Source organism: Uranotaenia lowii, chromosome 3 (genome assembly GCF_029784155.1).
Source record: "Uranotaenia lowii strain MFRU-FL chromosome 3, ASM2978415v1, whole genome shotgun sequence".
NCBI lineage: Eukaryota > Metazoa > Arthropoda > Insecta > Diptera > Culicidae > Uranotaenia > Uranotaenia lowii.
Genome location: NC_073693.1, coordinates 251603352 through 251619342, shown reverse-complemented (window position 1 = coordinate 251619342; position 15991 = coordinate 251603352). Strand labels below are relative to the sequence as shown.

Here is a 15991-nt window from a genome sequence, read left to right as displayed (position 1 = left end):
CTCGATTTTTCAAATTTTACATAAAAATAAAAAACTTAAGACAACTAGCTAAAGATGCGAGAAATTATGTCATCATCATTTTGTTATCATTAAAAGATAACTTTATTACAATACATTAAATTAAAAATTGATTCAATGTAGTGTTATATAAATGTTGCATCGAGCCCCGCTGTTGCATGATGCCCCGTTTGACGGTATGCAAAAAAGAGATTTCAAATTACTGTTTTGCTGTCTGAGATATTTTAATCTAAGTAAGAGTGCTTTTTTATTTTTCCAAATATTCATAATTGGAGCATAACTCAAAAACTGCTCTACTGAGATTTTTTTAATTTTAATTTTTCGATTCAGCGTCCGATTTAACATTAAAAATATAGGTCGGTCGCTGAAGTTCACGATTTTTTTTTTCAATTTTTTAAACTCGTGTAATCACTCTGTTTGACACATTAAAACTCATTTCTCTCAATATGTATCACTTTAATGTCTTCGAAAATTTTGTAGTCAGGGAATTTTCCTAGTAGATCGTGTTATCGATATATGGAGTTGGATTAACACTAAAGAGTGTTTTAACAATAATAAGTATGATTTCACTTTTAAAAAACCATTTAAAAGGTTAAAATATCTTCAAAAAAAATTTTTCTAGACCCCTCAGTGGATTATTTTAAATTTGGGCTCAAATGAAAGCGGAAAGTCCCAGTTTTCAAATGGTGGAAAAATTAGCGATGCTAATTTTTAAAAATTAAAGTTTTGTTCCAGAGACACCGTAGCTTTATCGAAAAATATTCACCTAATGACAATTAGGATGTATCATGAAGATTTGAAACGTAGAATATAAAATTAAAAACTAAACAAAATAATTAAATTTAAATTCTTAGTAGATACAGATAAAAGAGCTTGAAAATTCAAAACTTTAAATCATTTTATATTCAGAACCACAATTCAGTGTCTCAAATCTAAATTATAATTTCAAATCAAGTTTTTAGAACAATATACAAATTAAATAAAAAAAAAATCAGATTCAAAGTTACAATCAGAGCCAATAAAACACAATAAAACGTTTTCATGGATATTCAATATGATTCTCATTAGATAAAAATAATATTGTCAATTTGTTATTCTTAATGTGACAAATGTCTCAAAGCCAATGTATAAGCCCTCAAAGCCAATGTATAAGTGCAAAAATGATCGATTGAAGGAAAAAAATCATTATAGAGATTAAATGTTCAAAACACGGAAACAGTAATCATAGAAAAAAATCAGATAATGATTCCATATGAGTTTAGTACCTCAAACAAAGATCCTGAGTTCTCAAAATTCAGACAATCCATGAAACTGTACTCCAGTAACCGGAAAAACCACCGACGACTTGAAAATCTTAATGAATTGAATCTGGAAAAGATAACATTGAAATCATTGAAATATTCTTGATAAGAGAATCACTCAATGATCTTAGCAACTTTCATTGAGATCTTTTCTATGATAAAAATAATTTGAAAATGACCATTTGGAAAATGTTATGCTGAATTGAGGATGTTTACATCAGTAGAGGATAAAATTTTGGTTATATCTGTTAAAAATGTATCAATTCAAATTCCATGTCTAAGATAGATATTGGGATGAAAATTTAATAAAGAAGCTCAGTATTGTCGATTGGTCCAACTTAAGCAACCACAGTTTTTTTTTTATAAATTTGATTTTCAATCAAGGAGAGGGAAAAGAAGTAAGATTTTATAAACCAACGAAAATTTAAATAAAAAAAATTTAAAAGTGAAGAGTTATCATAAATACCTGAAATTTATATAACCCGGATATTGCCCGGGTAAAATTCTTAAATGTTTTTCATAAAGACTAAAGAATATCACCCTTATTCTGGTTTAGGGCGTATCTGTCGTTCGTTCGAACGGATACTTTCGATCGAATTCGAAAAAGCTATTCTTGTTTTCGTTCGAACGCGATACGTTCGAGGTTGGTGTTACCAGATGAAATTCGAAATTTTTAGGCAGCCCTGCGTATGAAATTGACATTTCTCGTCAGCTTTCGATTTCGTTTGGTGCTGTTTTTTTTTTATTTGCTTGTCCCGCTAGGGGACGGCTGAGACCATTATTTTGGTGCTGCCCGGTGATTTTGTAGAATTTTGTCTGTCGAATTGGAGTATGGAAGAAAATAGCTTGGAATTTTGCAACGAATGGATCTTGCCTGCCATCATCAAAACCACCAGCAGCGGCTAAATGGGTGTTTACGAGATGGCACACGAACCGGAGCCGACACGACCCGGTGTTAGTAATTCTCAGTTGCTTCTGAAAAGTTGTTTCGGAACTCGATATGAAACCCGGTATAAAAATCAACAAATCCTCTAATAAAACTGATATATAAATTTCTATTTGGTTTTTTTTTTATTTTGAAAAAACAATTTCGTAACATTGATCCCGTGAAAGAACGTTAAACGTTTTTGGCATTCCATAACCGGTCAATTTTTTAAAAATGGATTGCACCAAAAGGTGCAACCCCGTCCATAATCGGTCTTATTCAATGCACAAATTTTCGCCAATTGTTGGCTCATTTAGTTTCGAATCGGAATTTCTCTATGTTCATTTTTCTACTATTTATATGCAAAATATATTTGAATTGCATGAGAGTTTTTCAATCAAACGCCAGCGATTCGCAGCATCAGACTTGCGTTTGTCAGGCGGTGGCAGAAATGCGTTCGATCGAAAACGAGAATGCGCTTATTCGTTCGAACGAACTATGTTCGAAAGATCGAACTGTTCTCATTCGTTCGAACGAAAACAAGAATACGAAATTGCCTAACTTTCGAACGAATGCCATTCGATCGAAAACGAGAATAAGGGTGTATATTCCTTAATTGCACATTTTTAAAACTTCTGCAAAAAACATGAAAAAGTTTCACCCAGGGAACCAAAAGCACTTACGACTTGTCAAAATGGTTTTTAACAATAGCTTCAGAGCTTTCGAAAGATTACAAGACCAAAATCAAAATATTGGAATATGGAAGTTATTTCACCTTTACTATTCTTGATTTAATTGAATTTGTCGATACAAAATTACATGATTTATATTTTTTGTGCAATGATATAGAATGCAATTGTGTTGCATACAAGCTTTCGTACAATTTATTTCTATTTATTTGTTTTCACTAATCACTAATCACTAATCGTACTTCCACAGCCAGAACTTATGTCTGAGTCCCAAAGAATAATAATAGAGTGTTATTATTCTTCTTGTCTTTGTTCATGTTTTTGATTATTTTAACATAAAAACATTAAAATTATCAAAAACATAAAATGGTTGGGCCTACCATGGAGCAGAGAACGCAGAGACATCTGGAACACAGGAACAGGAAGAAACGTGGACCACCAGTACCATACGTTTCAAATGGGCAATATCGTTGGAAGTACGCTAATAAAAATGCTCCTTGATGAAGAAACCATTCGTTATGTAAAATAACTTCACGAATCACTGGGACCATTCTTTAACGGCTGGAAATGATTTATTTTGTACACAGAAATCACAAACGCTGAGTGTATAATCATATTGAAGAATATAATTTTATAAATCAAAGGATTTGGTTTCAAAGCTAAACTTTTCTTTGTTGAACAGTTTTGGATTTCAGTGTACGATCATTTCTGGTCATCGACCAAGGATAAAGCGCCTTTACTCGCTCTTGAAAGTAAAAAATAGAAGTGGGAAACATTAGTAGAACACGAAACCTTTAGAGCTTTGTAGCTCGAAAGGTTTCATTCAAAAAAAAAACAAATATCCATTTCTTTAAATTTAACTATTATTTAACCTTGAGAGATTGCGACAAATAATCAGCTTTCAATTCTTAATGTTATTGTGTTTCATTTAAATTTTAACTGTAGGAATACAAAAATCTACAATGTACGGCATCTCTCGTGCATTTAAGATATGCTCTGAAGAATTTTTTTATTTATCTGAAGAAGAATTGTAAGACATGATTTGACAAAATTTACTTTCAAGAAAAATCTTATTCAAAATCTTAGCCCCAACTGATTTAAAAGAAAAAAAATAACCTTCTTAAAAAAAACGACTCATAAATTAAAAAGCAAAAAAGTCGAGGCATGTTAGAAAGAAGCAACATTTAACCGAAAAACAAGCATTGGGAATTTACACAGAACAAAATTCCACAACGAATATCAACGAGGACAACTAATGTTTGCCATTACCGTTTAAAGATGATTGTTTATTTAAAATTGATTTGGTAGATATTTTGTGTGACAGACCTCAATTTCCTGTGCTCGAAACGAATTAGTCCAACGGACCACGATTTGGAAAACCAAAAGATGCACCAGGACACTCTGAAATTTGCAATTGGTTTTCCGCATCGATTCTCGAAAATCGAAGATACTACTTGAATTTATCCAAAATTAGATACGTAATCTGATTTACTTTAAATAATCATCATGGAACGGACTCACCAAATACCACTTTCCCATCGTTTCTGGGCCGGTTTCAGTGCTTAACAGCACATAAGGAAAACGATGGTCGATTTTTCATTATGCCGAAGGATGCTGTAGCTTTCGATCTCGACCACTTAATCACACTTAAAAACAATTCGACACTTCCGGCATTCCGACACTTCAAAAGTTTTTACATTTTAAATCAGTTTTAACACTTAAACATCAAAAATAATAATTTCGTACGACGGAGAGAAAACAAAACACGACCGTTGCCAACGAATCATGGCCTACCCCTTCTTATTTCTATTTATTTGTTTTTCGCATTATTCCCCCTCCAAATTTGGTTTGTTTTTGATTTTTTTCTATTAGTAAAAATGTTATTTCAATCTAAAAATATCTACTTTTTCCAAGGCTTGCAAACAAACAACCCTCCTGATGAAAAAGCAAACGGGTTGTTGAATGTGGAAGAACAACTTTTTTTCTTTGGATATGTATAGTTAAATTGCTTTTTTTTAGTCATTTAGTGATAAATTTTTGATATTTCAAAAATTAGGACATTTTTCAAATGTAAGCCCTTATTGGACAAATGGATAGAAACCCTATCAAATGGTTAGCTTTGAAGAAAAAATGAAAATGAAAGGTAAAATTTCATTTGTATATTTTAGCTCAAACTATTTAGCAATTGTTTTAATTTTTGCCCCTAAATGTATGCAACATTATAGTACTTTTTTCAATTATAAATGTTTTTAAAAGAAATCGTTAAAAAGCAAGATAAAATTGAGAAACTAGCATTCGTTAATATTATGAAGGTGTTTTGTATCCTTTATGATCAAGAAAACTCGTTAAAACCGTCATGATAGAGACTGATCAATGTAACCCCAAAGCATCAAATTCAAAACAGAGACGAAATCGATTTTTTAGTCAAATTTAAAGTGGTATGATAAATTTCTGCAACTATGTTTTACGTTCATGGGAGTCGAGTACTGATTTTAAAAATATTAAACATGCCACATTTCCCTTAACAGAAAAATTATCGAAAAATATTGAAAAAAAGTGATCAACATTACTCCGGATTACGGTAGTTTAATTGAAGTATGTAAATTTTTTTTTTCCTCTGGGGGCAACTACCCCTATTGCCCCCCTCCACCCAATAATCCGGCCTTGTCGATTTTATGTTAATTCACGCCATGGCCGTAGGAACGGGGGGGGTTTTGGGTGTTAAACCCCCCTCCCCGCATGAGGATCCAAAACAGCAAGCAAAATATTCTACTCTACACTCAAAATTTTGAATTCAGAACCAAATTATGATAATGGAAAAAGGTTAATCCAAAGTAACAATCCAGACTAAAAACTAATGCCAGAATTTCAAAAACCCACCCCAAATTCATAATTCTGCTACACTTTTTCAAAATTTTCTCACTTGGTCGTAGAAATTCAGGGCAGAATATTAAATTTTGAATTGAATTAATCCCATTTCGGAGGTTCTGATTCCACAATTCCCATAACAAAAATTGTATTCCTATTTTCGTATTTCGGATTCTGTATTCTGTTCAGGATTCGTGATTTTCTTGAAATAATCATATGAAATTAGAAAGTTTTATAAAAAAAAATTGTTTAATATTCAAATTCGAAGCTCTTGAACTTAATTCTTACACAAAATTCAAAAATTTAAAGCTTCGAAATGACAATCCAATATTAAAAAGTAAGGTTCAGATCTTTGTAAAGTTATATTTTAATCTGGTTCTCAATACAGATTTAAAATAAATAATTTAAATAGTGAATTTAAATTAAACCTCAATTACAAAATTTAATTAAAAGATTCATGAATGAGGCCTCTATAACTTGGCTCTTAAAATTTTGATCTGGAATAAGATTCGAAGATCGTATTTTTTTAACACCTCAGAAATCATATAGAAATTTGGATACAAATTCAAAGCGCAATTTTTGATTGTTCTACATTTCGAAATATAACTCGAATGGACTGAATTTAAGTGTTAAACTTTATTTGACAAAATTGAACACAACATTTTCAGTTTTTTAAAAAAAGTCCAGGGGTTTCTGAGATATAAAATGCCAAATTTCGGTGTTTCACGTCGTAGATTTCTTGGCGGTTCTTAATGTGTTAAAATTGCTTGTCAAACAGAATTTAGCTGAAAACCACAAATAAAAGTTAGAATTTGAGTTTTTATTTTATTTTATACGCAAAAAAAACATATTATATTTAAAAAAAATATCCACAGGATTTTTATTAAGGAATTGATTCTTTATAAGACATTTTTACTGGTAAAAAAAATCACTTAAAAATCCTGCACAAATTTCTATATTTTCCCAGTGCATTGTTTGACATTTTCCACACATTAAGGGCACCAATATTTGGCATTTTATGTTCCAGAACCCAATAGACAAAATTCTGCTAATTTAATATAGAAGTTTGAGTAACAATAAGTTTCGTATTCCATTTTGTAGAATGAGGTTTCATTATCAGATTTATCTCTATTTAATTATGCTTTTTAACAGAGCATACTAGAGGCTAGCGAAAACACGAAATATCTCGTATTTGGTACGCAATATAATATTATTGCATTTTTTCAATCCAATTTGCAAACTAAAATCATTAATTTGGTTCAAGTTTGAATCAAAAAAATTTGATTCGAAAATCTGATGATTTTTATCTTTTACTTTTTTTTGAAAATTAGATTTATTTTCATCAAAGGCTAAATTTTTTGAATTTGAAGAATAGTTTGAACTTGTTTGATTTGAGTACAGAATAAGTTTTTTTAAGAAGTGGAAGACTTTACTTAAAAAAGCTTATTGTATGCCCAAATCAACTAAGTTTGATCTACCAGACTTTTAAGCAAATTCAAAGATTTTAACCTCTTTAACTCTTAGTTTTGGGACTAATTTTCTAAAGTTGCGATTTAATACGAAAAATTTTAATGTCAAACTACTTAAAAATGGCTGATCATATAGTAACAAGCATAACAGCATGTATTAATTTTTTTTTGTATTCGTGCATTTATGGACTAAAAATCATTGCTAAAAATCAGTCACCAAACCCCCCCCCCCCATGATTCGGTTCTTCCTACGGCCCTGATTCACGCTAGTATTGACATTGTTTGACTTCAGTACATACCTCTCTGACTTCCTGTTCTCTTTGTGAAAATAGGATATCGCTGTCTTCAAATAACTTGGAGAGCAAACAATTACCCACAATTTTATGTGCGTAGCTTTTTGAATGAACATCAGCAAACAAAGTTAAACATCTTTCAAGTTATGACGTGAATTCACTCAGATTAAACAGAACAGGGTAGTGGACTGAATTCACGTCACGAAATTTCAAGATATTCTGAACCATTTTTTAGAGCCTCCAAATTTTATGTACACTTTTTAAAGTGGTATTTTGATATTCCAACTTGTAGGATCCAAAATTTGCAGTATATGTTCTTTAATTTTTTAATAATTTTGACTGGTACTTGAACAGTAACGTTCTACCACTTTTAGCCACGCCCCGCTGCGTTGTCCGACTACCGATTGGTGTGTTCGGCTGCCGAAGGAACAAGAGTTTGAATTTAGAATTCACGAAACTGTATGTTCGTTTAGCTGGTGTATCCTTTGATTGTAGTAAACTCGACCTGTGATAGGATATGGAATATGTTCTATTTGGTTTCTTTCAAACATATACTATGCGGTTGCGTTGGGAGGACAGTGCCAGTTATTAGAAAGCTTGCTAATGCCGGTCCGGCATAAAATCTAATACCGATAATTGCACCTCCAAGGAAGTTCATTATAAGAGTAGAGTCTGATTTGTTGGTGTGCCTTTCATGGTATATTAACAGAACCAAATAAGCTGTCTTGATTTTTATATCATTATCCGAAAAATGTCCATTGTGTTTGATGGATACGTTATCGGTATCCTGATCACTATCAGCTTTTTATTTCAATACTGAGAATTCGTTTAGCGTTAATCGGTGTCGACAAATCTTGCCGACGGAGTTTTCCTTTGAACAGAGAAGTTTTCCATGTTTATGTATTTCTGAGCCATTAAGGTTACTCGTACCTTTAACCCGTAGAGACAGGCAGACTACCCACAATTGCATAGTAACGATTTATCATAAAGCTCAACGTGTCCATAAATAAGTTGAGGATTTTTTTTTAGATTTGCACGGAATGATTTTTTTTTCCATGATGCAAATCGAGTCAGAACAGGCTTTTTTAAAACTCTCCGATTTGTCTTCGAATATGAACGAACACACAACTTCGAAGGTTCCTAATCGTCACATGAACAAAGGTCTAACGTCTAACTCATCATCTAAGACCAATAGATAAGCAAAACGAGCAATTAAATTGAAAGAATCAACACTCACAAGATGAATAGAACGAAATCACGAGCCAGTTCCATCAAGCGGCACCTGCCTGGTTTGGCCCATATCAGCACTACGTCTGGTCTGGTTGGCAAATGAAAGTTTTCTAATATCCTGAAAAGCTCGAGTTTTCCTGTTTGGATGTCATCCATCCTCTGTCACCACAGCTTGGGTTCCCACGTGTATCTGTAAGTGGGGATTTCTCACAGTGCCTCTTCATAGGTGGGCTCCACAAGCCAACGAATGAGCTTTAAAATTAGACGAAGCAAACGAAGAGAAACAGAAGGTTGCGCGCTTGAATAATCTGGAAAATTGCAGCCTGCGGCAACTAGCTACGACGAGAACCTATGTGTGCCGGCAAACGAATGAAAATAACGGGTTGATGAGACTTTTCCGTTGTTATCGTGATGTTTTTCCCGATGGAAAATGGTCGTCCGTGCGCTCCAAACGCCTTTCAACAGTCCTTCTACTAGAGATAGACACGCTGCTGCTGCGAAATGAGCATTAGAGGGCGAGGTTTTGTGATTGTCAAGTCAAGTTGGTTTGGATCGTCCGTCGTCGCTTTGCTGGGCTGAACTTTAGCTTGTTTAGCTCGGTGGGTGTGAGTAACTGTTCATTCCCGTCCTGCAATCAGATGTCATTCAAACATTCCACAGGACCTGTTGTTGCTGTTATTTGAAGAGCTTAGGGGCTGGCGCCAGTAACGGTCATGATGGGGAGAATTTCAATCATCTCGCAATCAGGGATAGGTTTGTTTTCTCAGGGTTAGAAAAATAGAAACATTATAATTAGTTCAGGATAATGGGGTTTTCCCTGTTGTATCAATGGTAAGCATAAATTTTGTCCAGTACTATTATCTTATTATCATGTTGTAACTGAGCGTATTAGTAAGATACATACATGAAGAAAGATATTTCATTTATCTTTCCTCATGTATCTACATCTAATTGAACATTACAATATTTTTTTTTGCAATTTTAATGATTTGCAGAAGCTTCAACGAAAGTTACATAAATAGGTCACTTATTAGGTGAACGTTCAATAACTGGGTTTCTCATCCTAACTAAAATTACAACATTGATATCGAAAGAATGCTATTTAATCGCTCGTGGCCTGTAAGGTTCGATCGATTATATCCTATAACCAGTGCGTTGTGTTAGAACCCTGCTAACACTTTTGTAGCTATATTTTTATGCTGTTTTGATATACGTTCCATATAAATTATAGAATGATCGTATAAAAGTTGATGAAACAGCATTTACCTACCTATCAAAGTTAATTATCACTAATCATGGCGTCCATAGCCAAAACTTATGTCTGAGTCGCGAAGAATAATAAAATTGTCTTATTATTCGTCTAGTCTTTGTTCATGTTTTTAATTTTTTCAACATAAACAAATTGGAATCATCAAAAACATTAATTGTTTGAGCCTACCCATGGAACAGAGAACGCAGAGACATCTGGAACACAGGAACAGAAGGAAAACATGAACCGCTAGTACCATACGTTTCGAGGCGGAAAATTCGTTGGAAGCATGCTAGGAAAAATGCTCTTTAATGAGAAATCTACCCGTCTAGGCCTGAAGCTTTACATATAATAAAGTAGCCAGATTGCCCGGTTTTATCCGGATAAGTGAGCCCTATTTTGGCATGAACCTTTTCTTGGCATGCCAACATGTCTTTTCATGTTTTTCTGGTCCAAATTGAGCTAAAAAAATTGGGAATATATTTTCATTGCGAAGAGAATAATTTGTTTCAAATCTGTGCATACCGAATTTTTTGATTGTTTGTACTTTATTAAAGTAGGGTAAGTGTTCCTTATGTGGCATGTGTACCTAATGTTAACATACTGTTCGATTTTGCCTGTTTTTGACGTTATTTTTCACTTATCACAATTATCAAAAAAAAAATGATAATGTAAAGGATCATGTGAGCTTTCATTTTACAAACAAATTAGCTTTCTAATTCACAAGATTTTTCGTAAAATCCGGATTGTTTCCAAGTATGTCCAAATTGAATGGAATTGTTAGCAAATTTCTTAAAAAACACCTGTTTAGAAATAGAAGATTAAAGCTGAATTTGTCAACCGATTTTTTTGAAATTTTTTGTCGGATTGTTTTTTATCATGATTTAAGTAATAAGTATGTAAGAACGATATTTTGTTCGTGTAAAAACTAAAAAAAGCATATGTCCATAATTAGGAACACTATTTTTAATGTGTGTTCCTAATTATGGACATAGTCAAAGTTTTCCAAACTATATCAAAGTCATAGAATGTATTTGAAATAAATTTGATTGAAAGAACATGTTTTAACATAATTTTCAATTTTGAGCTAATAAAACATGATTTTTTTTTACTTCAGTATATCTAAAAGCTTAAATTGTTGAAAAAATATTTTCGCCAGGTTGTAAGGAACGCACCTTTCGCGACAGAGGAAGGAAACCCATCAAGTTACAGAGAGCTTCTTAACGAGAACAGAATCGAAAGGAAAAATTTAAAAAAAAAAAATCTCAATAAAATACGTTGTATACCGTCTTTTGGGGCATCATGCAACACTTTTCAACTTCAATTGCTTCTTAAACCCCTAATGTATGTATGTATGTATGTAAGGGTCCCCCCATCGGTAGCAAGGTCCTGCCTATGTCTGTGTGGTTGGCCTTCGAATGAAGGCTTCCACGGCCGATGGTTCGTCGAAGGAAGGCATCCAACCCTCAGAAACCTACAATGGTTGGCTACCACTCCGCTTGTAAAAGTTTCTTTAGGTTATCCCCCAGTTGCATTCCTTCTAGAAAATATTTAGTTACAAATTGTAAATGCATATGATATTTAATTCGATATAACATTTAAAAGTATTATATAGTAAATAAAAATGAGAGAAAAAAATGTTATAACATGAAACAACTATAAAAAATTTGATAAATATTTTCAAACAATGAAAAACAATAACACGAAGAAACCAAACAAAATATAATACTCTTCGAAAGGAAATACATCACAAACTGAGAACAATTGACATCAAAACACAATTTTCACTTTGATATACATAAATGATAATTAATTGAACAATTTTTAAATCAAAAATCAGAAAAGCACAAAACGATATTATTGATCAATGAACTAAACTAAAAATAAAGATGTCCAATAAAATTTTAATTAATAATGCATTAACAATGTCGAAATAATAAAGCAAAAGTGTATATAAAAAACAACTCCTATATTATTTTCCAACCCTTTAAATGAAAATACTCATGTTAGAAATATTCTGAAAGTCAACAAATTAAAATCGTTACTGACAAGCACAATATAAAACAATTTGATTTATTTTGATTTTTCTTGAGTACGGTAAAGCTGTAGTGAAACTTGTAGTAAAAAATTAGTAATTTTGAGCTCAAATTAAAAAAATATTAATTCAAACAAATTCAAACAGAATTCGACTTGTAAACGAATAAACATCATATATCAGGATAAACTTTTGAAATAAAACACATAAAACATACTCGATATTCATTCCTCTGCCCTGTGCTACATTTACATGTAACTCCAAGAATATCGACATTTCAATGAACAATTCAAAACACCAACACATGCTGCAATTAAATAATTAATTTTAGGAGCATCCTAGAATTTTAATAAAGTTATTCATGATTCAAAATGGTTTTGATTTGAAAATAAGGATTTTTTTTTCGTTTCACATAGTGATAATCAAACACAAATTCTGAATGTTACTGTTGAATTAAACAATCTACAACAATTTTCAATGGATAACCTCGCACATTTGTAGAATGAAAAATCAAAATTTAAATGTTTTATTGCTGGGATTCACGGAGTGGGAAAAAGTAAAATGATGAAAAAAAACTTTATACATGAACATTTTTACTATTTGCATCCGTCTGCAAAAAAAAACTGAGGGTAAAAATTAATTATTTGAAAAGACTAAATTTATCACAACCAGCATCAAAATAGCCTATGCTAAGTCAACAGCCTCAACACTTGACGAAAAAAAAAAAAAAAACAAACGCAAACGGATAGAAAATATCAAAGTAGGCCGTGAGATGCGAACGCTTCATAAGAAAGCGAAGGAAAACACCACTACAATAAATCAGGGGTGAGCAACCCGCGGCCCGCGGGCCGCATGTGGCCCGCGAGACCCTTTTGTGCGGCCCGCGAAGCTTTTTTCTAATTTTGATGCCTGAAACTTTTTTCTACAATGGATTGTTTGGAAAATTTATATGACTTGATCAATGCACTTATCTGCCGCACACTCAGTCATATTGTTAACTTTTTTCTGACATTTCGAGCATTTATTATGTTCTGTTCAATGCATAAATGCAATATTGCTCATTGGATAACGTAATATTGTATTTTTTTTTAATATACATAAGCATACATTTTTCCTAATTATTTACCACTTTGAAAAGCAAAAAAACATCAAAGTGAATCGGAAGAACAGCCAAAAATCGGAAGCTACACATGATAAAAGGAATTGCGAAGTCCGTGATAGAAGTCATTATTTTCGTTTCAAGCTAAAATAAAGTAGTACCAATGATAAAAAAATGTGCTCAGCGGATTTTTTTTAAATTATTTTATCCAATTCGGCTAAAAGGCTTGTTCTGTTTGCATTCAAATACTGAAAAAAAAATTAAACCAAAACCTTGTGAAATATTTTTTATTTCGTAATATTGACGAAAATCACGAAAGTTTGAAAATGAGGCCTGGGTAAACGATTTTAGATTTTTTACCAACATGAATCAGCCGGCATAAAAGTTATCGACAAAATTTATTAGTTCTTGATGAAAACAAAAGATATCTGAAATTATGTGATTCGATTCAAAAGGTCTTTCCGATTATCTGTGATGCTTTTTTCAGTAATTTGAAAGAAAATTTATAACAAACATCGGAAAAAAGCCGAATTAAATTCAGCTATTTGACTTATAATTAACTTATTCCACATTATCAAAGTATTAAGAAAGCTTTAAAAATCGTATCCCAATGATATCTTACTTAGATTAAAAATTATAAAAACCTGGATAAAAATTTCAGAATCAAGAATTTAGTTTTTAAGATAGTTGCTTATAATATCTGAAATTGAATATTTTTCTGTGATTTCGACAATTTTTTTCAAAATATCAATGCAATGATCCGATACAGAACTTCAATTTAAAAACGGGGTTATTTACCGGTTGTAGAGAAAATATCAAGGCTTTGAGGACAAGTTTTAATTGTGGAAAAAAATCACAGAAAGTCAATTAGCGATTTAACTTCCAACGCTAAGAAGACGGTGATTTCTTTGAATTTATATTTTTCAAACGTTTAGTTATCACTGTGGTAAGTTCCAGAAAATTTTTAAAATGGAAGTGATGACAAATAGTACTATTGTGAATCTAAATAAAATTTTTAGAGACGTCGCTGGTGAACTTGCAATAAAACACGGACTTCCGACAATCTAGTACTTCACTATTGTTTGTAGTCTTTTGGAAGTCGGAAGTCCGGACTTCCGAAGTAAAATTTAGTGCTGGCGCTATTATATTGGTTTTTACAAGAATATTGTAAGAACGAATGTTCATACCTTTTTAATATGGGGTATTTAAAAAGTCGTGTTGAATTTCTGTTTTTAAACAAGTGAATTTGTTTTATCTTTCCTATTTCAGATTTCATTGAGTCAAAATTTTGATTTCTAAAATATAACGTGAAGCGCTGCTAATTAATAAAAAAAAATTATGTGCGGCCCGCCGACAAAATTTCAAAATTAAATTGGCCCGTTGGTTCAAAAGGTTGCTCACCCCTGCAATAAATAATTAAACAAACATGGAACGGGCTCACCAAATTGTTGTTTTCCAATCAGCACGCGACATGTCGCATCCTAGCTCTGCTTAGTTCTTCCTCTCACTGATATCAAAACAATCATATCACAATTTTCTCTAGTTAAATTTAACAACTCGCACCACGCCCAAATCAAGTTTATTTTCCAGTCTACTGAAACTTGTCGCCATTTTCATTTTTTCTCCGACGTTCTCTAAAAGCAATTTCACTGGTTCACTACGAAATTCACCGTACACTTCAGACCATCTTTCTTTTTCTAAACATTCGGATACATTCCCGTGAAATTAGGATTCCGAAAAAATCACTCCTGCGCCCGATTTGAATAGCCAATAGCCAGCACACGGAGCTAGCGAATTAAACGAACCTTTCCGGGTGAGCACTCGCGCGCAACTGTCAATTGCTTCTTAAACCCTAATGTCCACTGATAATCCTACCGTTTGTAAATCAAAAGTTTTAAGGTTAATGGGACATCAAATTAACGTAGTCAGAAAAATAATTGGTTTCACCAGTTATTTTTAAATTTACATGACATACGATTTTCACCCTACTAAGAAAAAGGGGTATCTAAGTTGCAAAAACCTTTGTTCTTAATGAAAAATCAAACAATCAAATTTTGAAAAGTTTTTGACATGTTTGTGATGTCGTTACGCATGAAGCACGATCTGCAGTTATTTAAGATTTTGTTAGAATTAAAGTTTATATTTTTTTCTTTTAAAAGAAAGCAGAAGGGTGCTGAAGCTGGGATAAATAATATTACAAAAATTTTACATCATATTCTAGCATATGGAAACAAGATTTAAACTGTGAACCATTGATTTGCATGTCGATGCATTTTAGCCCAGACTGGTAACGGAATTTTAAAAATATTTATTTTTAAAAATTAAATGATTGTTCGAAAAATATTCATACACCAACAGTGTTGATGTAGGATAATAAGTTCCATATAAAGTTTGTAGGTAATATCACTAGGTCAATCCGTCCCATTGTGTAAAGTTTTTTACGGCATCAAAAATGTAAAAATTTCGATGTTTCAAATTTTCTATGAGATTCAAAAACTTCATAAAACTCTCTCACGATTTGAGAAACTATGGCATCGTCGTTTTTTTATCATTAAATGATAATTTTAATCAATTATATTAAAATAAAAGTTAAATAAGTGTTGTGGTACCCAAATGTTGCATCTAACAATGCTGTTGCATGATGCTCTGTTTAACTGAACTCATTTGTATCCATTACAATGAATTTTCTACTTTTTGAAATATAATAAATGTATCCATTGGAAAAGGTAAAGTTTAAATTTAAATGAGCTCAATATTCACTATTTTCTTCGAAACTAGCGTAAAGGAATATTGTGTAGGATTTAAATAGTTCTTA

At 32.2% G+C, this 15991-nt stretch overlaps 1 protein-coding gene across 5 annotated transcripts in view; it reads left to right on the top strand.

The window, feature by feature from the left end:
• LOC129756294 (PDZ domain-containing protein 8) overlaps positions 1–15991 on the top strand; it is a 109539-nt gene that overhangs the window by 38477 nt on the left and 55071 nt on the right. The window lies entirely within an intron of this gene.